Source organism: Callithrix jacchus, chromosome 16 (genome assembly GCF_049354715.1).
Source record: "Callithrix jacchus isolate 240 chromosome 16, calJac240_pri, whole genome shotgun sequence".
NCBI classification, from domain to species: Eukaryota; Metazoa; Chordata; class Mammalia; order Primates; family Cebidae; genus Callithrix; species Callithrix jacchus.
In genome coordinates, this window is record NC_133517.1 from 24,530,252 (window position 1) to 24,551,730 (window position 21,479).

At 38.2% G+C, this 21,479-nt stretch overlaps 1 non-coding gene across 1 annotated transcript in view; it reads left to right on the forward strand.

The window, feature by feature from the left end:
• The window catches only part of C16H8orf34 (uncharacterized protein C8orf34), a 451,907-nt gene that overhangs the window by 339,039 nt on the left and 91,389 nt on the right, over window positions 1-21,479 (forward strand). The gene's annotated exons all lie outside the window — the stretch shown is intronic.

Below are 21,479 nucleotides of genomic sequence, written 5' to 3' on the forward strand. Positions count from 1 at the left end.
GCCTAGGTAACGTGGTGAAACCCCTTCTCTACCAAAAATACAACAACAACACCAAAATCCAAAAAACAAAAATTACCTAGGCATGGTTGCATGTGCCTATAGTCCCAGCTACTCAGGAGTCTGAGGTGGAAGGATCAATTGAGCCTGGGGAGGCTAAGGTTTAAGTGAGCCGTGATCATGCCACTGTACTTCAGCATGGGTGACAGAGTGAGACCCTGTCTCAATAAATAAATAAATAAATAAATAAATAAATAAATAAATAAATAGAAAGCATGCTGATCAATTTGAAATAAAACTAGGAACATTATAATCAATACCATAGAAATGCAAAAGATAATTTCAGACTATTATGAATACCTTTATGTGCACAAACTAGACATACAGAGGAAATAGGTAAATTCTTGGAAATGTACAACCCTTCTACATTAAATCAAGAATAAAGAGATAACAAATAAGAAGCAGTAAGATTGAATCAGTAACAAAAAAATACTACCACCACCACCACCAACCAAAAAGCCCAGGACTAGATGGATTCACTGCTGAATTCCACCAGACACTCAAAGAAGAATTGGTACCAATCCTACTGAAACTGCCAAATGATTAAAAAGGAGAAAATCTTCTTTAAATCATTCTATGAAGCCAGTATCACCCTAATACCAAAACCAGGAAAGAACATTACAAAAAAAGAAACTATTAACCAATACCCCTGATGAACATACATGCAAAAATCCTCAACAAAATACTGACTAACCAAACCCAAGAGCATGTACAAAAGATAATACATCATGATTAAATGTGTTCCTCCAGACATTCAGGAATGGTTTAACATATGAGAGTTAATAAATGTGCTACATTACATAAACAGAATTAAAGAACCATATGATCATCTTATTAGATGTAGAAAAAGCATTTGATAAAATCCAGCATCCTTTTATGATAAAAAGCATTCAATAAGCTAGGCATAGGCCGGGAGCGGTGGCTCAAGCCTGTAATCCCAGCACTTTGGAAGGCCGAGGCGGGTGGATCACGAGGTCGAGAGATCGAGACCATCCAGGTCAACATGATGAAACCCCGTCTCTACTAAAAATACAAAAAATTAGCTGGGCATAGTGGCACGTGCCTGTAATCCCAGCTTCTCAGGAGGCTGAGGCAGGAGAATTGCCTGAACCCAGGAGGCGGAGGTTGCAGTGAGCCGAGATCATGCCATTGCACTCCAGCCTGTTTTCCAAGAGCGAAAACTCTGTCTCAATAATAATAATAATAAAAAAATAAGCTAGGCATAGAAGGTACTTACCTGAAAATAATAAAATTTATATATGAAAAACCCTGTCAACATCATTCTAAATGGTGAAATGCTCAAATAATTTTCCTTGAGAATTAGAACAAGATAAGGATGCCGCTTTCACCATTTCTATTCAATGCAGTATTGCAAGTCCTAGCCAGGGCAATCAGGCAAGAGAAAGAAATGAAAGGCATTCAAACTGGAATAGAGGACGTAAAATGAGTTCCGTTCACCAATGATATGATTCTATACATAGAAAACCCTAAAGACTCATTCAAAAGACTCCCAGATCTGGTAACAAATTCAGTAAAGTCTCAAGTTACAAAACCAATGTACACAAATCAGTAATACTGGACAACGAGCAAGCTAAGAATCAAATCAAAGACTCAGTTCCCTTTACCAACAGCTATATATAGGGAACTATGTGTGTGTGAGAGAGAGAGAGTTGCTGTCTGTATATGTCTTACATATATATATATATATATATTTATATATATAACTATAACTGTGTCTTAAACAATTAGGAAAGACAATGCAGATAAAAATCTATTGATGTGCCGTATGAGTCACAATAAATTAACTGAAAGAGCAAGCAGCAAAACAGCATATATTTTTATTTTACTCGAGCAGAAAACTAAACACTGCATGTTCTCACTCATAAGTGGGTGTTGAACAATGAAAACACATGGATGCAGAAAGGGGAACAACACATATCAGGGCCTGTTGGGGGGATGAGGGGAAGGAGAGCATCAGGACAAATAGCTAATGCAGGTGGGGCTGAATACCTAGGTGATGGGTTGATAGGTGCAGCAAACCACCATGGCACACGTTTATCTATGTAATAAACCTGCAAGTTCTGCACATTTCCTGGAACTTAAAATACAAAACAAAACAAACAACCAAAAAGAAAATGTGGTATAAATACACCATGAAATACTACTCCTAAAAAAGGTATGGAATAACATCTTTTGCAGCAACTTGGATGGGGGTAGAGGTCATTGTTCTAAGTGAAATAACTCAGGAATGGAAAACCAAATACTCTATGTTCCAAATGTATGTGAGCGTTAAACTACGAGAATGCGAAGACATACAGAGAGATATAATGGACCTTGGGGATTCGATAGAGGGGGAGTGTTGGGGTGGAATGCAGGAGGGTGAAGGAAAGAGGATGACATATTGGATACAGTGTACACTGCTTGGGTAAGGGGGGGAACTAAAATCTCAGAATTCACTACTATAGAATTCATCCATGTAACCAAAACCACTTGTACCCCAAAAGTGATTGAAATTTTTTTTAAACTGAAAAATAACATAAAAAATAATAAGAAGCAGAGCCAGGATTTAACCCAGGTAATGTGGCCTCACATCCCATGCTCTGAACTTCTCTGCAATATCGCCTTTGTGCAAGAAGCCCCTGAAGTATTGCATATCATTCAACACACCAGAAATAACTTGGATGTTCATCATCAGTATAAATGAACTTACATAATATAGAATGCTATGCAATTTTTAAAAGATGGGCCTCATCTAGTTGTAGTTCTGCCTTCTAAGAGGCATTTGGCAATAAATATATGAAAAAGAGAGAGGAAAAAAAAGAACAAAGCTGGAGGCATTATGTTACCTGACTGGTCTGTTTTGTTATTTGCTTCCTTGAAGTTTCAATTATCTCTATTCCTTACAAAAAACACTTCCAAGCGGGTGCCTTACCTAACCTTATTTTGCAAATGAGAAATGAGGTTCAGAGAGGTCAAAAGCCCAACAGGCTTAATTTTCACATTCTACCCTGGCCTACTGAAATATGGATCTCTATATACATAGTTCCTAATTTTTTTACCAGTCCTTTACCGTTAATGTTTAGTTTGTTTCTTAAACAGCACAGTATTGAGCATTTTTCTACTTTGGATAAATTCCTCAAAAGGAATTGATGGTTCAAAAGAGAAATAAAGTCTAATGAGTCAGTAACTATTTATATATGTTTATATCTATAGTGATAGCCAAATTACTCTTTTAAAGTGTGGTACATTTTCTTTCCATCATCATTTCACAGACACTTATCTGTCCCCAAATCATGTTTTTAAATCTTTACCAAGCAGATACATTAAAAAAAGTTCTATATCATTTACTTCTTCTCAAAATTTTCTTAGCTGTAATTACTTTCTTTGATTTTTACTAAAATTAGTTATAATTTCCTTTAGCTATAATTGATCTGCCTTATATAATTCAGTGCTATATGATTTCGTTAATAGAAATCCATTACAATTAACCACCTCACTGCTATTTAATCCCCTTTTCCTCTAATTTTGCTTTACCTAACTATGGCTAAACTTTACTTTGTGTTATATTTTGTTTTAATTCTACTCCTTTAACAGATTAATTACCTTGCATTTTCATAGCATATTTGTCTCCATCCTTTAACTTTTAACATTTTGTATAACTCTGTGCCAGATACCTCTTTTAGTCAATGTATGGTAGGTTTTTGTCCCATACTGCATATTAAATAAACAAATGACCTAATTTATTTTATATAGGATATATTTTATAAATTGCTAGTCATTTTTGTACTTTAATATTTCTTCATATGTTCTTACTTGCTATATTTCTTCTAATTTGTCAGCTATATAACTTATTTTCACAGATAGTTACGGTTAAGCTATTGAGAATATATTTAAGTTTATATCTGTTGAATTCTCAGTAGTATCTCTAAATTCTCTAAGATGTAGGAATTGGTGTACCCAGACTCCTTGCAGCTTCTTCCTGTTTACTTTCAGGATTTTTGTGGTTTAGTATTTTTCACTATTGCATTTTTTCCCCCTCATGTGTCTTCTTTGCCTAGAATCTTAGTGTGAGCGTTCTGATCTTTAACTATAGTCGCTTGAGTTATAGACGTGGTCTTATTTCTGTTATTCAAATGACCTCAGTACTTGCTAGTCATCCCTAATTTTATGCTTGGTTATGAATGGGTTTCGCATTTTGATTCTTTCTTTTTGCACCACCACAGGGAAGGTCTTAGTAAGGGCAGATGGAGGATGTAGAATTCTGATCTGGTGAATATCCAAGAATGTCTTTTACTATCTTCTGAGTACAGTTTTGGAGCCACTGATTTACTGATTCTTAGCAGAACAAGTATCTCTTGGTGAAGCAGTCTCCAGCATATGGCCTGCCCTCACTGCTCCAGATCAGGGGGACTTGCCTCCAGTTCAGCGAAGTGATCCCTTCATGGCATGATCCTAAACCTTCGTGGAGAACTGAGTCATAGAATTCCTGCTCGGGGCAGACTTACTGCTTGTTGCTGTTGTAAGACGGCTCACTCCTTAGGCTGCAACCTCTGGATACAGTTGTTTCAGACCTCTGTGGGAATCCAGATGTTTTCCTGTCTTCTATCCCCATCCTTCCTAGTTAGACAGAACTCAGTGGGGTTTTCCAGAGTTCTGTTATTTACTCTCCAAAACAATATACGACTTTCTTAAGAAGGATTGCTATGAGGGTACCCCTGATTCATTTCTACTTGCTGGTTCCATGTCTAGTAGCAATTTCTCAATATTTGTGATACTGTTTATCACTGGTGACATTCTCCCAATTGCCATTTGTGGACAGATAGAACCCTACTAAAATGTCATCTTTCTCTGGTATAAAGTAATATTACTTTGGAATGTTCAGTACACTTGAACATTTCAGTATACCTTCGAATTTTACTAGTTATCACAATTTATTTTTAAGTATTCTAAATCTTATCAAAAGGAAAAAGCAAACAGGGGAACTTAAACCATCTTGCAAAGGCAGCAAAACATATTGTCACTTTCAGTGTTACAGCATAGAAAAGCCAGGAGGTATTGAGTTTGCTTTTAGCCACCAGAGAGGAGAGAAATTGGCTATATTCAAAAGAAGTCAGCTATCTAACAGAAGCTTCCAAGCAACATACAGAAAAGGAGCTGGTCTTTCATCACGTACATATGTGAGATAGCCTTCAGTTTCCGTACCATAAGGGATCTCTAATTAAAAGAAGAAATACGGTTTTGGAGATTTTTCAAAAGGATGTTTTAGCTTCCCACACAATCCCATTTTTCAACCTGCTAGAAATCAGTGCTGTAAAAAGATTCCCCACAGCTGCTGAACTTGATGTCTGCTGAGCAAGCAAATCTCTGTTAGGCTAAGTATGCAGCATCCTGGGCCCAAGTGGAGTCACACTCAGATTTTGAGCCTCAGTAAGACTGAATGTATTTGGGAATAAAATTTAGTGCTCAGCAATAATTCAATACCCAGCAAGTCAGAGAAAAAAAAACACCAACATCCTTTGGTAGAGTCTTCCCTGTTTTTGGAATTCCAGACATGTTGTGCTACAGCTACCACAATGAGGATGAATGGAAAGGGGAAAAGGTCTATCTCCTTCCATAGTTATAAGCTGTATAGATGAGGCACTACAGATGGCAATATACCCTGTTGACAATATCAGCATCACCTGGAAACTTACTAGAAACACTAATTCTTGGGCTCTACTTCAGACCTTCTGAATCAGAAATTCTATAATGAAGCCTAGCAATCTGTTTTCTAGAGGTCCTGTTGGAGATTTCCAGGGAATCTAAAATTTGAGAATCACTGACAGTCCACAGAGACCTTAACTGCCTACGTCCATTTAGACTGATTTTTAAAAAGGTTGGCTCTAGGGATCAAGGCAACTTGAAAGCACACTCACACTTCCCTAGATCCTTTTACAGATATGAAACTGTTAGAAATGAGCATGAACAACTGTTTTGAAGGAAGTGTGGTGATTCCAATGCCCAGGGCTGTCTCTGGTTCAGATATTCTGTGTTTGGCTGCTTTCTCCTGGAGTTTCCTTAGCTCCAGAGCATGCTGGCCATTTGAAGATAATCCTTTCTTTTGGATGCCTCACGTTTCAGGAAGATTGGAATTTCCCCAAGGTTGTCCTTTGTGCACATAATAATCTGTCCAAGATGTGTGAGTCAGAGGCCCACATTCTGGTCATATCTGCCTGGAAACTCTGGTTTTATTGTGAATCAATCCTGCTCCAGATTTCATCTTCTCTACCTTATTTAGTGTTGACATTTTTACATTTAAGTTGAGGTAAAGCAGAAGAGACCAAACACAAAACATATCTATTCTCTAAGTGTACCTGTCCTAGATTTGCTTTTAAAATTCTTAAGCCTCTGCCAGGAAAGTAATTAGCAGTCCAGATAAGACTGCACCTATGCCAACTACATGTCTGCCGCCGTGCATATATAAAAAGAACTATATATTTGATTAGAAAATTACAGATAGTTTGCAGGCCCATATCTCACTTTCAGGAGATAGAAAGTTACAAGGAAATTTTAACAGGAAAGAGGATGGTTTTTATCTCTGTGTCACCATTAATTATTATATTTTAGTGGTAAATGTTCAGAGGTTCTTGTGAATAAGAGAATTGAAGAAGCAGAATGTAAGGGCAGTCCTCTGCTATTCTAGTTCATTCTGCTGTCATCTTCATACATTGCTGCTTATCCTCCTGTGACATCAATATCAAGAATGAAGCCACCTGGAGTGCCTACAGATGAATGCAAAAACAAACAAACACCCAAACAAAAAAAAAACTAGAAAGGAATATACTAAAATAAGAAAGAAAATCTAGGTAGTGTTGAAAATTTTTCTTGGAAAAGGAGATTTGGGGAGGTAGAAGTGTATCTGGGATGCAGGGACATCTGGGAGGGATCTGAGAGATGGAGTCAAAGGGCCACAATCGTGGGAAGCAGGTTGCTCACCAAGGTGTCAAGTTGGAATGATCAAGGATCAAAGAGAAGAGTGAGATGGAGTTAAGTGGATTTGGAAAAGAGAATGGGAGGAAGAACATGCTGAAGAACTGGGGCTTGGGGAGGATGGCGGCAGAGTTTTGTAGGGCAGCAGTGACATTTTTTTTAGTGTAAAAAGGAACTATTCAGATGCTGAGGGAATTCAGATAGACAGCATTTGAATTAGACAGTTATTCTGGGGACCACAAGTGTAAATTAATATGCAAAGCCTTGATAGTGTGGAGAGTATCAGACCTTGGTGTCTGACTTCAGAAAACCTGCAAAGCAACTGGGGAGATCATGCAAATACAAGGGGTCTCAGGCCAAATCAGGCTCGGGACTCTGAGGCAGAGCTTTGCTTTGAAAGTTCCCAATAAATTTTTGATGTTGGTGACAGTTTTGACTTTTTTAAGACTTCAAAATTGAGGGAGTGACAATAAGTTGTTAGAATTTCCCTTGAAAAAAATAAATTTGGAGAAACATACTGGAATTCTAAAAATGGAAATTTAACATTTTGAAAGGGACTTAGAAGGAGCTTGATGAATGTTGTTATGAAAGAGGCTGTGTGAATTAAAAGCAGACTGTAGAGGCAAAAGATAAGTTAATTTTCTAACCCTTTGAAGCAAATGGGCCAAAATCTTTTAAAACCAAAACTGTTTAATGTGGTTCCCCTGATCTAGTTGACATTTATCAGGATCTACGACTTATTTTGCAGTGAAATGTAATACCAGAATATTCTAAATAGCTGGATTAAATAGTAGTATATCATATTCTAAAGTTCTTTGTAGAAATTTTGGAATCCAGGGAAGGCAAAGATCTCCCTACCACTTCAAACAGCCTGTTTAATATCTCCACACAGATTTCCACCTACCTCTCTACAACTCTACCTACACATCTAAAATGCATTTTGTTTATTCATTTTAATTTTTTTAGCCTAAAGAGAACTATCTTCTTTGCAAATCTAGAATCAGATACATTATTCCATAAAGCAAAATAAATGTTCCTTGAAATGCATTTTAAACTTACCATATCCCAAACAAAATTCCAGTTTATCTCTACCAACTTTTTCTGTTTTCCTTATTTTGCTAAATGGTAACAAGGTTAGTTCTGTTGCTTAGGTCAAAAATATTGACTTTTTTTTTCTGCTCTTTCACCCACTGAATCTAATTAAGCCAGTCCACTTCTGAGCATCTCCAGCACTGTACCTTTTGCTGTGCTGCATCTTTCACTACGAGTGGTGCGAGAGCCTCCTGAAGTGTCTCCCGGCTCCTGCGCTTGCTCCTACAGTCTATCCTCAATACAACAGGTTAAAGCAAAAGTCCCATCATGTCACTTCTATGTTTCAAAACTCTCCAATGGCTTCCCATTCTCATCAGAAAACTAGACTGCTCATCATCAATTGTCGCAGCTACCATATTCTCCCATTCCTCCCCTCATTCAAGCTGCTCTGGTCATTGGCCTTCATAAATATATATATACATATATACACATGGGTATGTACATATATATATATATATACACACGTGTATGTGTGTGTGTGTGTATATATATATATATATATATATATATATAGTCCCGCTTACTGTAATGCTCTTTCCCAGAGGTCTAAGTCACTTAATCGCTAAGGTCTTCAAGTTTAGGCTCACAGATCACCTTCAAGGAAGGCCTTCCCCAGACACACACTATAAAGTTGTACACTGCCCCTCCCCCAAGCCCCCCTTATATGCCTTCTATGCTTTACATTTCCTTCCTTTAAGTTTAACTAGATTTCTTGGATTCTGTATATTTTACTTGTTTGTTCATCACCTCCAGTCAGTATAGTGTAATCTCCGTGAGATTGGAAGTTGGCCAGCTTTACCTACGACTCTCCTTAGCACACGAAACAGCTCTGTCCGCCATGGGCATTCTCCATAGACACTCCTTATTCCACGCTTCTGCTCTTCCCTTGCTGGATTATTGCAAAGGCTCCCCAAATACCCTCCTGGATTTCACCAATCCAAAGATGAATATTACATTTTTAGCACTGCTTTTACCATATTAGGCACAGAAATGAAAACTTTCAAAGCTTCCTGCTACATTAGTTCCTCTTGTTTGGTTTGTAAGATCACATCTGTATCTGTCTTATCTATCTAGATATATTGTTTGTTGCAATTTATTTAATTCACATTCAATTAAAAAAATTTGGCAAATGTCAGTTGTCATTTGGATACTGTTTTGTCAAGTTAGATACTGTTTTCTTCCAGAAAGTATTCTGGGAAGATTAAAAATATTTTACATATGTATATGAGTATTTGTACTTCTGCATGATAATATACAGAAAGATGATGTTCATGAACCTGAAATCTGAATGCCATTTCAGTCCAACATGAAAAAATTATTAATTTCCCTATTTAAATCTTCTCTAATCCATCACACGTTTCAACTGAATTGACATTCAACACCAGGGATTTTTTTTTTTTAACAAAACTATATCTCCTTATTGGGGGTTTTGGATTTTTAAAGTATAAAAACAGAATAGTACAAATCACCATCCATTCTCACACTGTTTCTATTATTCAAAATTCTCCCCTCATTATGGATTCAGCTGTTGTTAGTGTGTCTTTATTGATCCTTTGGCCCAGTAATTGGCAGCTTCTTGGTCTTATTTTCAGTCTGCTTGCTTTTTATTACAGAGTGAAACATCAGGATCAGTTGGATCTCATAACATCACCAAGCAAGCAAAAATTTAACTACTGCTATCACAACGAATCCCCTTAATTAACTCTGATCTCTTTTCTCTTGACTAATCCATCTTCCTTAAGTCTATTCGGTAAGAGCCAGAGACTTTTCAGCAACATTTATTTAACAAATATTTATTGATCATGCACATGTATTAATAGACTCTGTGATAGGTACAATAATCTCTGTGGATACAAACTTTCGTTGTCTCCTTCACTATTAAGACTAAATCAATGGAAGGTGATTAATGACACAAACCTTGGGATAGAATTACTAAAACTTATAACAGCATTTCTTCTAGCAAGACCTCACTGGCCAGTATAAAATCAAATCTCAGTCAGTTATTTTAAATTTAATCACATATACTATCTTTATCAGCCCCATTTATATCCCACTTCAGATACTCTCTACCTCACCTGTTTTTGACAACTATTTCTTCCCATGTTTCAAGTGGACAAGCAACTTTGTGCAAATGTAAACTTCAGCACCTTGCCTCATCCTGATTTCTTTTAGATCTCATTCCTGCCCCGGGATGGCCAATAGGAATTTTTCAATACAAATGTATGTGCACCTAAAGTGCTCAGGGATTTTAATGCCCATGGCCCACCCTTGACCAGGAGCCTATGAATAAATGCTTTGTCCTTTCATCCTTCAAGTAGACACACCTCATTAGGCTTCTCAAAAATTTATTTGAGGTTGAGCAATAGCCACCTGTCCAGGGTTGGCTCAATGACTTATCCTGCTCTGCCTTTTCTCCTTTCATATTTTACACCCATGTCCCTCATGTCTGCCTCCCAGATCAAACAACCACTCACACATAAGCCTCTGCCTCATACCCTGCATTAGGGTGAACCAGGCTACGAACTACTTAGCCTTAAATATTTGCAGCATGATTTTTACCACTTCTCAAGGGAACACAATTATAAGTATACTATATTTTGTATTCTTTTGTATTCTATACAAAATTCCCAATGTAGGGCTGGGTGCATTTTCTTTTCTTTATCTCCAATGTGAAATAATCAGTAAGAAGTACCTTAAGAAGTCTCTTTTAGAGTTAACAATGTACCCAACTCTAAGCTAGACTTTAATTACATAAGAATATGAACAACAAAATCCTTTCCTTTAAGACACTTGCAGTGTTTTGGCAAACACAGGCATCTACATAAATAATTAAATCACAGTATAGTAAGAGCTATGGTAAAGATTTGCACAGGTGCTAAGACTTTTGGATGGGAACCTTCAGAAAAGAGGAGAATCCAGAATGAAAAACTAGAAATAAGACAAATAGAATATGGAGGGATAGCATGGCAGGGTGGGGTAGGCATATTCTGCCAGAGGTAACAGTATAATGACACAGAGGCTTAATAACAAAATACCTTTAAAAAGTAAAAGCAGTTTGAAGTTTATGAAGTATAAAATGCATGGTAGAAGATCCAAGAAAATGAATTTGCAGACAGGTAGGGATTATGCAATACAGAGACTCAGATGACTTCAAAGGAAGCCATAACTCATTTTGTCGGTAATGAGAAGCCAATAAAAATGGTAGTTTTAAAATCCCTGTGAGTCAAGGATTATTTTGAGAAGCTGGCTAAAATTACTGTCTCTCTTTCTCCAAAAAAGATCACATCCAGCCACAACTCTGTTCCACTCACTGTGAATTATTGTGATTATATGCTCATGTTAAGACCTCTTTCTCACAAATTCAGCCATATTATTCCCATGGTTTAAATATTCTAGAGCAAGAGGTCTTAACATTATACTCATAAAACATTTAGAGCAACATGAGTATACTCATGTCTTACTTAGAATGAGTATAATGTTAAGACCTGTTGCTCTAAAATAGATAAAGCATGGGAAAAATATGGCTGGATTTGTGTTTTGGACACTCTGGTAGCCATATGGAAAAGGGGTTTCTAAGTATGGACGTCTGTAAGGGAACTACACAATAATCCAGACAAATCAAGATGAGAAGTCACACTATGGCAGCAGTATAAAGGGCAGTAGTATGAAGGAGTGATGGATTCAAGAAATTTCTTTAAGAAGTAGATTCAGTGAGACAGATTGGTTACCATGTGCAATGAGAGGCAGAGTGATTCGAAAGATGAGTTTGCTTTTGGATATGTTGCTTTGAGGCGCTTATCTTGAAAACAATTTATATGTCCTGTAAGAATTTGGGTTCGCCAATCATGAGCTACTGGCTTAAGATAAAGATCTAAAATATCTCAACCTATGTGAACTTAAAACTATCAAAGTGGATGAGATTATACCGGGAGATGATTAAAGTGAGAAAAGTAGGGCCTTGGATAGTGCTAAAGGAAAAAATAATTATTTATGGGTTTACAAAGAGAGAAAGCCTTTAAAGAAGACTGGGAAGTGGTAGTCAGACATACAGGAGAGAGGGGGGCAACAGAAGGAAAGCAATGACAGCCTTAAGAACAAGCAGGTTGTGGGCAAGATGGCTGAATAGGAACAGCTTTGGTTTGCAGCTCCCAGTGAGATCAACACAGAAGGGAGGTGATTTCTGCATTTCTAATTGAGGTACACAGCTAAACTCATTGGTTAGACAGTGGGTGCAGCCCAGAGATGGGGAGCCAAAGCAGGGTGAGGTGCTGCGTTACCTGGGAAGTGCAAGGGGTCAGGGAACTGCCTCCCCTAGCCAAAGGAAGCCATGAAGGACTGTGCTGAGGGGAGGTGCACTCTGGCCCAGTTACTATGTTTTTCCCATGGTCTTTGCAACCTGCAGACCAGATGATTCCCTTGGGTGTCTACTGTCTCCAACACCAGGGCCCTGGGTTTCAAACATAGAACTAGGCCGCTATTTGGGCAGACACCGAGCTAGCTACAGTTTTTTTCTTTCACCCCAGTGGCACCTGAAATTCCAGCAAGACAGAACTGTTTACTTCACTGGAAAGAGGGGTGAAGTCAGGGAGCCAACTGGTCTAGCCCAGTGAATCCCACCCCTATGGAGCCCAGCAAGCTAAGATCAAGTCTCAGTGCCAGCACAGCAGTCTGAAGTTGACCTGGGACACTCGCACTTGGTGGGGGGAGGGGCATTCACCATCACTGAGGCTTGAGTAGGCAGTTTTCCCCTCACAGTGTAAACAAAGCCTCTGGGAAGTTCAAACTGGGCAGAGCCCACGGCAGCTCAGCAAAGCCGCTGTAGCCAGACTGCCTCTCTAGATTCCTCCTCTCTGGGCAGGACATCTCTGAAAGAAAGGCAGCAACCCCAGTCAGGGGCTTATAGATAAAACTCCCATCTCCCCTAGACAGAGCACCTGGCAGAAGGGGCAACTGTGAGTATAGCTTCAGCAGACTTAAATGTTCCTGCCTGCTAGTGCTGAAGAAAGAATATCTCCCAGCACAGCACTCCAGCTCTGCTAAGGGACAGACTGCCTCCTCAAGTGGGTCCCTGACCCCCATGCCTCCTGAATGGGAAGCACCTCCTAGCAGGAGTCGACAGATACCTCATACAGGAGAGCCTTTGGCATCTGGTGGGTGCCCCTCTGGGACTAAACTTCCAAAGGAAGAAAGAGGCAGGAACGCAGCCTCTGTTGGTGATACCCAGGCAAACAGGGTCTGGAGTGGACCTCCAGAAACCTCCAGCAGACCTGCAGCAGAGGGGCTTGACCATTAGAAGGAAAACTAACAAACAGAAAGAATTGCATCAACATCAGCAAAAAGGATGCCCACACAGAAACCCCATTCCAAGGTCATCAACATCAAAGACCAAAGGTAGATAAGTCCATGAAGATGAGGAAAAACCAGCTCAAAAAGGTTGGAAATTACAAAAACCAGAATGCCTCTTCTCCTCCAAAGGATCCCAACTCCCTGCCAGCAAGGGAATAAAACTGGACAGAACATGAGTTTGGTGAATGGACAGTAGTTGGCTTCAGAAGGTGGGTAATAACAAACCCCTCCAAGCTAAAGTAGCATGTTCTAACCCAATGCAAGGAAGCGAAGAACCTTGAAAAAAGGTTAGAGGAATTGCTTACTAAAATAACCAGTTTCGAGAAGAACATAAATGACCTAATAGAGCTGAAAAACACAGCACGAGAACTTCGTGAAACATACACAACTATCAATAGCTGAATCAATCAAGCAGAAGAAAAGATATCAGAGATTGAAGATCAACTTAATAAAGGGTGAAGAAAAGTCTAGAGAAAAAAGAGTGAAAAGGAATGAACAAAGCCTCCAAGAAATGTGGGACTATGTGAAAAGACCAAACCTATGTTTGATTTGTGTACCTGAAAGTGATGGGGAGAATGGAACCAAGTTGAAAAACACTCTTCAGGATATTATCCAAGAGAACTTCCCAACCTAGCAAGACAACATTCAAATTCAGGAACTAGAACACCACAAAGATACTCCTCAAGAAGAACAACCCCAAGAAACATAGTCATCAGATTTGCCAAGGTTGAAGTGAAGGAAAAAGATGTTAAGCACAGCCAGAGGGAAAGGTCAGGTTACCCACAAAGGGAAGCCCATCAGATTAACAGCAGATCTCTTTGCCAAAACCCTACAAGCCAGAAGAGGGGGGGGAAATATTCAGTATTCTTAAAGAAAAGAATTTTCAACCCAGAATTTCATGTCCATCCAAACTAAGCTTCATAAGTGAAGGAGAAATAAAATCCTTTACAGGCAAGGAAATAGAGTGATTTTGTCACCATCAGGCCTGCCTTACAAGAGCTCCTGAAGGAAGCACTAAATATGGAAAGGAAAAACCAGTATCAGCCACCACAAAAACATACCACACTGTAAAGACCACTGACACTATGAAGAAACTGCATCAACTAACAGGCAAAATAACCAGTTAGCATCATAATGACAGGATCAAATTCACACATAACAATATTAGCCTTAAATGTAAATGGGCTAAATGTCTCAATTAAAAGACACAGACTGGCAATTTGGATAAAGAGTAGAGACCCAGTGGTGTGCTGTATTCAGAAGAACTGTCCCACATGCAAAGACATATATAAGCTCAAAATAAAGGGATGGAGGAAGATTTCCCAATCAAATGGTAAGAAAAAAAAAAAAACTGGGGTTGCAATCCCAGTCTCTAATAAACTTTAAACCAACAAAATAATATACTTTAAACCAATAAAGATCAGAAAAGACAAAGAAGGGCATTATATAATGGTAAAGGGTTAATGCAACAAAAAGAGCTAACTATACTAAATATATATGCACCCAATACAGGAGCACCCAGATTCATAAAGCAAGTTCTTAGAGACCTACAAAGAGACTTAGACTATCACACATTAATAGCAGGAGACTTTAACACCCCATGGTCACTATTAGGTGGATTGAGACAGAAAATTAGCAAGGATATTCAGAACTTGAACTCAACTCTGGAGCAAGCAGACCTGATGGACATCTACAGAACTCTCCACCCCAAATCAACAGAATATACATTCTTCTCAGCACCACATCACACTTATTCTATAATTGACCACATAACTGGAAGTAAAACACTCCTCAGCAAATGCAAAAGAATGAAAATCGTAACAATCAGTCTCTCAGATCACAGTACAATCAAATTAGAATTAAGGATTAAGAAACTCACTTAAAACCATACAGCTACATGGAAACTGAACAACCTTCTCCTGCATGACTACTGGGTAAATAATGAAATTAAGGCAGAAATGAATAAGTTCTTTGAAACCAATGATTGCAAAGCCACAATGTACCAGAATGTCTGGGACACAACTAAAGCAATGTTTTGAGGGAAATTTATAGCACTAAGTGCCCACAGAGAAAAGCAAGAAAGATCTAAAATTGATACCCTAACAGCAAAATGAAAATAACTAGGAAGCAAGAACAAACAAATTCAAAAGCTGGCAGAAAACAAGACATAACCAAGATCAGAGCAGAACTGAAGGAGATAGAGATACAAAAAATGCTTCAAAAGAAATAAATGAATTCAGGAGCTGGTTTTTTTTTTTTTTTAAAGATTAACAAAATAGATAGATCACTTGCCACACTAATAAAGAAGAAAAGAGAAAAGAATCAAATAGACAAAACAAAAAATGATAAAGGGGATATCACCACTGATCCCACAGAAATGCAAACTACTGTCAGAGAATAATATAAATATCTCTACACAAATAAACTAGAAAATGTAGAAGAAATGGATAAATTCCTGGACACATATACCCTCCTAAGACTAAACCAGGAGCAAATCAAATCCCTGAATAGACCAATAACAAGTTCTGAAATCTATGCAGCAATTAATAACCTACCAACCAAAAAAAGTCCAGCACCAGATGAATTCACAGCCAAATTCTATCAGAGGTACAAAGAGGAGCTGGTATCATTTCTCCTGAAACTATTCCAAACAATAGAAAAAGATGACTTCTCCCTAACTCATTTTATGAGGCCAGTATCATCTTGAAACCAAAACCTGACAGAGATATGGCAAAAAAAAAAAGAAAATTTCAGGCCAATAGCCCTGATGAACATGGATGTGAAAATCCTCAATAAACTACTGGCAAACCAAATCCAGCCACACATCAAAAAGCTTATCCACCATGATGAAGTACAGTTCATCCCTGGGACACAAGGCTGGTTCAAAATAAGCAGATCAGTAAATGTAATGCATCACATAAACAGAACCAATGACAAAAACCACATAATTATCTCAATAGATGCAGAAAAGGCCTTCAATAAAACTCAATCACCTAAAACTCTGAATAAACTAGGAGTTAATGGAATGTATCTCAAAATAGTAAAAGCTATTCATGAAAAACCCACACCCAATATCATACTGAGTCAGCAAAAGCTGGAAGCATTCCCTTTGAAAATGGGCACAAGACAAGGATGCCCTCTCACCACTCGTATTCAGCATAGTATTGGAAGTTCCAGCCAGGGCATCAGGCAAGAGAAAGAAACAAAGCCTATTCAAACAGGAAGAGAGGAAGTCAAATTGTCTCTGTCTGCAGATGACATGATTGTATATTTAGAAAACCCCATAGTCTCAGCCCAAAATATCCTTAAGCTGGTAGCAAACTCTTAGGACACAAAATCAATGCGCAAAAATCACAGCATTCCTGTACATCAACAATAGACAGAGAGCCAACTCATGAGTGAACTCCCATTCACAAAGAGTGAATAATTTCCTGGGAATATAACTTATGAGGGAATGTGAAGAACCTCTTCAAGGAGAACTAAAAATCACTGCTCAAGGAAATAAGAGAGGACACAAACAAGTGGAAAAATATTTCATGCTCATGGATAAGAAGAATCAATACTATGAAAATGGCCATGTTGTTCAATGTAATTTATGGATTTAACGTTATCCCCATCAAGCTACCAGTGACTTTTTCCACAGAATTAGAAAAAACTACTTTAAATTTCATATGGAACCAAAAAAGAGCCCTTATAGGCAACGCCATCTTAAGCAAAAAGAACAAAGCTAGAGGCATCATGCTACCTCACTTAAATCTGTAATACAAGACTACAGTAACCAAAGAGCATGGTACTGGTACCAAAACAGACATATAGACAAATGGAACAGAACAGAGGCCTCAGAAATAACACTACACATCTACAACCATCTGATCTTTGACAAACCTGACAAAAACAAACAATGGGGGAAAGATTCCCTATTTAATAGATGGTATTGGGAAAACTGGTTAGCCATAGGCAGAAAACTGAAAGTGGACCCCTTTCTTACACCTTATAAAAATATTGACTGAAGATGGATTAAAGACTTAAACATAAGACCTAAAACCATAAAAACCCTAAAAGAAAACCTAGAAAATACCATTCAGAACATAAGCATGGACAAAAACATCAAAAGCAATTGCAACAAAAGCCAACTAAAGAGCTTCTGCACAGCAAAAGGAACTATCATCAGAGTGAACAGGCAACCTACAGAATGGGAGAAAATTTTTGCAATCTATCCATCTGACAAAGGGCTAATATTCAAAATCTGCAAAGAACTTACACAAATTTACAAATAGAAAGCAAACGACTCCATCAAAAAGTGGGTGAAGCACATGAACAGACTGTCTCAAAAGAAGACATTTACGCAGCCAACAAACATGAAGAAAGCTCATCCCTGGTCATTAGAGACGTGCAAGTCAAAGCCACACTGAGGTACCATCTCACGCCAGTTAGAACAGTGATTTAAAGGGTCGGAAACCAACAGATGCTGGAGACGATGTGGAGAAATAGAAATGTTTTTACACTCTTGGAGAAAATGTAAATTAGTTCAACCATTGTGGAAGATAGTGTGGCAATTCCTCAAGGATCTAGAACCAGAAATAGCATTTGACCCAGCAATCTTATTACTGGGTATATACTAAAAGGAATAGAAATCATTCTACTATAAAGCACATGTACACATATGTTTATTGCAGCACTATTCACAATAGCAAAGACTTGGAACCAACCCAAATGGTCCATCAATGATAGACTGGATAAAGAAAATGTGGCACGTATACACCATGGAATACTGTGCAGTCATAGAAAATGATGAGGTTAATCCTTTGCAGAGACATGGACGAAACTGGAAACCATCATTCTCAGCAAACTAACACAGGAACAGAAAACCAAACACTGCATGTTCTCACACATAACTGCGAACTGAACAATGAGAACACACGTACATAGGGAGGGGAACATCACACACTGGGGCCTGTCATGCAGTGGGGGAGTAGGGGAGGATAGCATTAGCAGAAATACCTAGTAAATTTCTGCACCATGGTGGTACAGCAAACCACCATGGCACGTGTATACCTCTGTAACAAACCTGCCTGTTCTGCACATGTATCCCAGAACTTAAACTATTGTAATACTAATAAAGAACAAGTAGGTGTTAACACAAGGTCAAATAAAAACAAGGCCTATAAATTTCCCATTGTGCAAGGCAACTAGGAGGTCAGGCACTCAGCATAAGCTGTTTTCTCAGTGGTAGAGACACAAACCAAATTAAAACTGGTTGAGTAGTGAATGAAAACTGTGGATGTAAAGGCAGTTAATGAAGAATATGGGAGTTTGGCTCAAAGAGGAATCAGCATGAAAAGGGAACAGCTAGGTATTTCATATAATTATGGGAGATATTTTATTTTTGTGAGGTTATTTGAAGACTGAAAGAGAAGTGAGCTTGTTCATATGCTGGGTGAAATGATAGTGGAAAAGAACAGAATAAATACTGGTGATGGGGTCATAGTGGATGAAATAGACTGACAAAACATTGCGATCCAAATCCCCAGCATAATGGAAAGTCTAAACCTTACAGGAGACAGGGTCTCCTGCGCTCTGTGCGTTGGAAAGATGGTGAATACAGATCAGGGCGAAGATAATTCTGGAGGTGGTGTGTGAGGGAAAGTTGAGGTCTTTACTCCTGATTACATAATTTTTCTTAGTGACACAGAGGAAAGCTGATGATGAAGTTTTTGAAAAGACTTTGAAAGGAATGAAAAAAAGAAAGATAACCATGAAGTGTAAGTTTAAAGTTAGAGACCACTGATGTGTAGCTACCAGTCCTAGAATGATGGTTTTCTTCAGTATCGTTCAGTGGCACATGTGCAGGAAAATGGTAGGTTAATATAGGCTTGGGATCTGCCTTTGCAGGAGTGAAAGAGGATAGGGTTGCAGGGGAGCTGAGACAATGAGTCCCAACTGAGCAGGGAAGGCAAAAAAGCAAAAGAGGATACTCCCCAAAACCCAGGAGAAAGAAGAGAGAAATGGAAGTTTGTTAATATTTAGTTGGATAGAAAGTATTAAGGAGAGTGACACTGTTAGAGAGCCTGAAGAAGGTGAGTTTGTTTTCAGAGAACAGAACAGTGGACTCACAGATTTCTGCCATTAAGCAATTCCAAGTTGTCTGTCCTTGAGTTAAGGAAGGTGAGGTGGAAGGGAAGATCTCCAAATCTCAGGAGGTTAAGGGACTTTAAGATGAGCAGGTAGGTACACGTGAATACCAAAATCACTCCGAATAATAATAATGCTTGAGTTGAAGAAAAAAATTCTAAGCCTGAGCCAAATTGTTGCCGGCAGAGAGAAGAAAATTATATATAATCCTGTGCTCTCTCAGGTTGGTGGGTCAGGCAGCCTCCCTGGGAGAGCAGGTACTGGAAGAGTCTTAGAGAAAAGGGATGTGATATTCTTCGGGGAGACTTTCCAGTATGAAAAAGAGGAGCAGGCAACATTCTATTTAGGTGCTGAAAATATAGGGACTTTGTTTGATATGGAAAAGGAGTTTTAGAAAGCAAAGCAAAAAGCTTTGGGAGTATGAGTAAAACTCTTATGGTAAAAAAACAAAAAACAATTGAACTTTTATTTAGACTGTATTTCCCGGACTTGCCCACACACCCCTTGTTTGCACAGCGCCCATTAACCTCTTACAGAAGTGGTGCTGTGTGGATTACAGCTTGGGAAACATTGGCAAAGCACTGGAGGATGGCAGGGCTGTGAAGCATTCCACAATGGAATTGGTGCCAAGTCACGGTAAACTCAGCTCTTAAGGTATCTGGAAGGCACTGTGTGGACAAAGACGAGTCGGCTTCAAGGCCACCCAATTTGTTGAGTTTTTAAGTTTCTTTCCATAGCCATTTGTCTCTTCAAGTCAGCTACATTAAAGCCTGTGAAATCAGGGACAGTTATAATTTCTTTGCATCTCTATGACATTTGGCTTATGCTGGAGCATATTAATAAGTGTTAAATAAACATTTTGGTTTATTGCTTCATACCATGGGCAAACAAAGATTACAGCACCAGTTTTAGATCTTGCTTCTTTCTGTCTTTGCTGGAGATTTATTTTCTTTTTAGCATTAAAAACATTATTTAACTTTTAGAGACAGGGGCTCACTCTGTCACCCTGGTTGGAGTGCAACTGGTGTTATCATGGTTCACTGCAGACTCGAATTCCTGGCCTCAAATGATCCTCCTGCCTCAGCCTCCCAAAGTGCTGAGATTATAGGAGTGAGCCATCGCACCTGGCCTAGGGTTTTAACTTAATGTTAAATATCCCAATGTGTTGGAGCTCATGGTGAATTTTCAATAATAATTTTTACTTACAGCTTTTAATATTTAACACACCTCTGCACCTTCTCTCTTTAATAAGATTTTGATAGAATGGTCCTGGACAAAAAGAGCTCAAAACAGAATATTTGACATTGCTGAATATTAAAGTTAATTATGCAAGGTAAATACAATTAAGAAGAAATAGTAGGGAATATTTAAAAAATATGTACCTGATTTATTTATTTTTAAAGTGGCCTTTTTCCAAAGGAAAAATTTAAAAAGTTAAGTAAAAAGTACAAACTCATACAAAGCTTAACAAAAAATGTTACAACTATCAGGGAATTCCCCTTGAGAATTCTTTAATTTTCTTATATAATGCAGTAAATGTGATTTTATATACAGACGGTAATAAGTAAATTTAAATGTATAATAGATACAGGGATGTGCAGAATTTAATATTATAAAAATCATGCTGTATATATAATTTACATTGTTTATAATTACACAAAAGACAGAGGGATATGCATATATGCTTGAATTTATAAAGTCAAAAAGCAAATTACATGAGATTCTGCTGTGGTATATAAAAGCAAAGACATAAAGTGGCTGAGAATCATAACATTTACAAAAATTACAACTTACATAACATTTAAACCCAGTATAGTCATAAATTATGCTTGCATTTATTGTCCTCTCCTGAGGAAGGCTCAGTGTTGTGAGAAGCCTGGGCA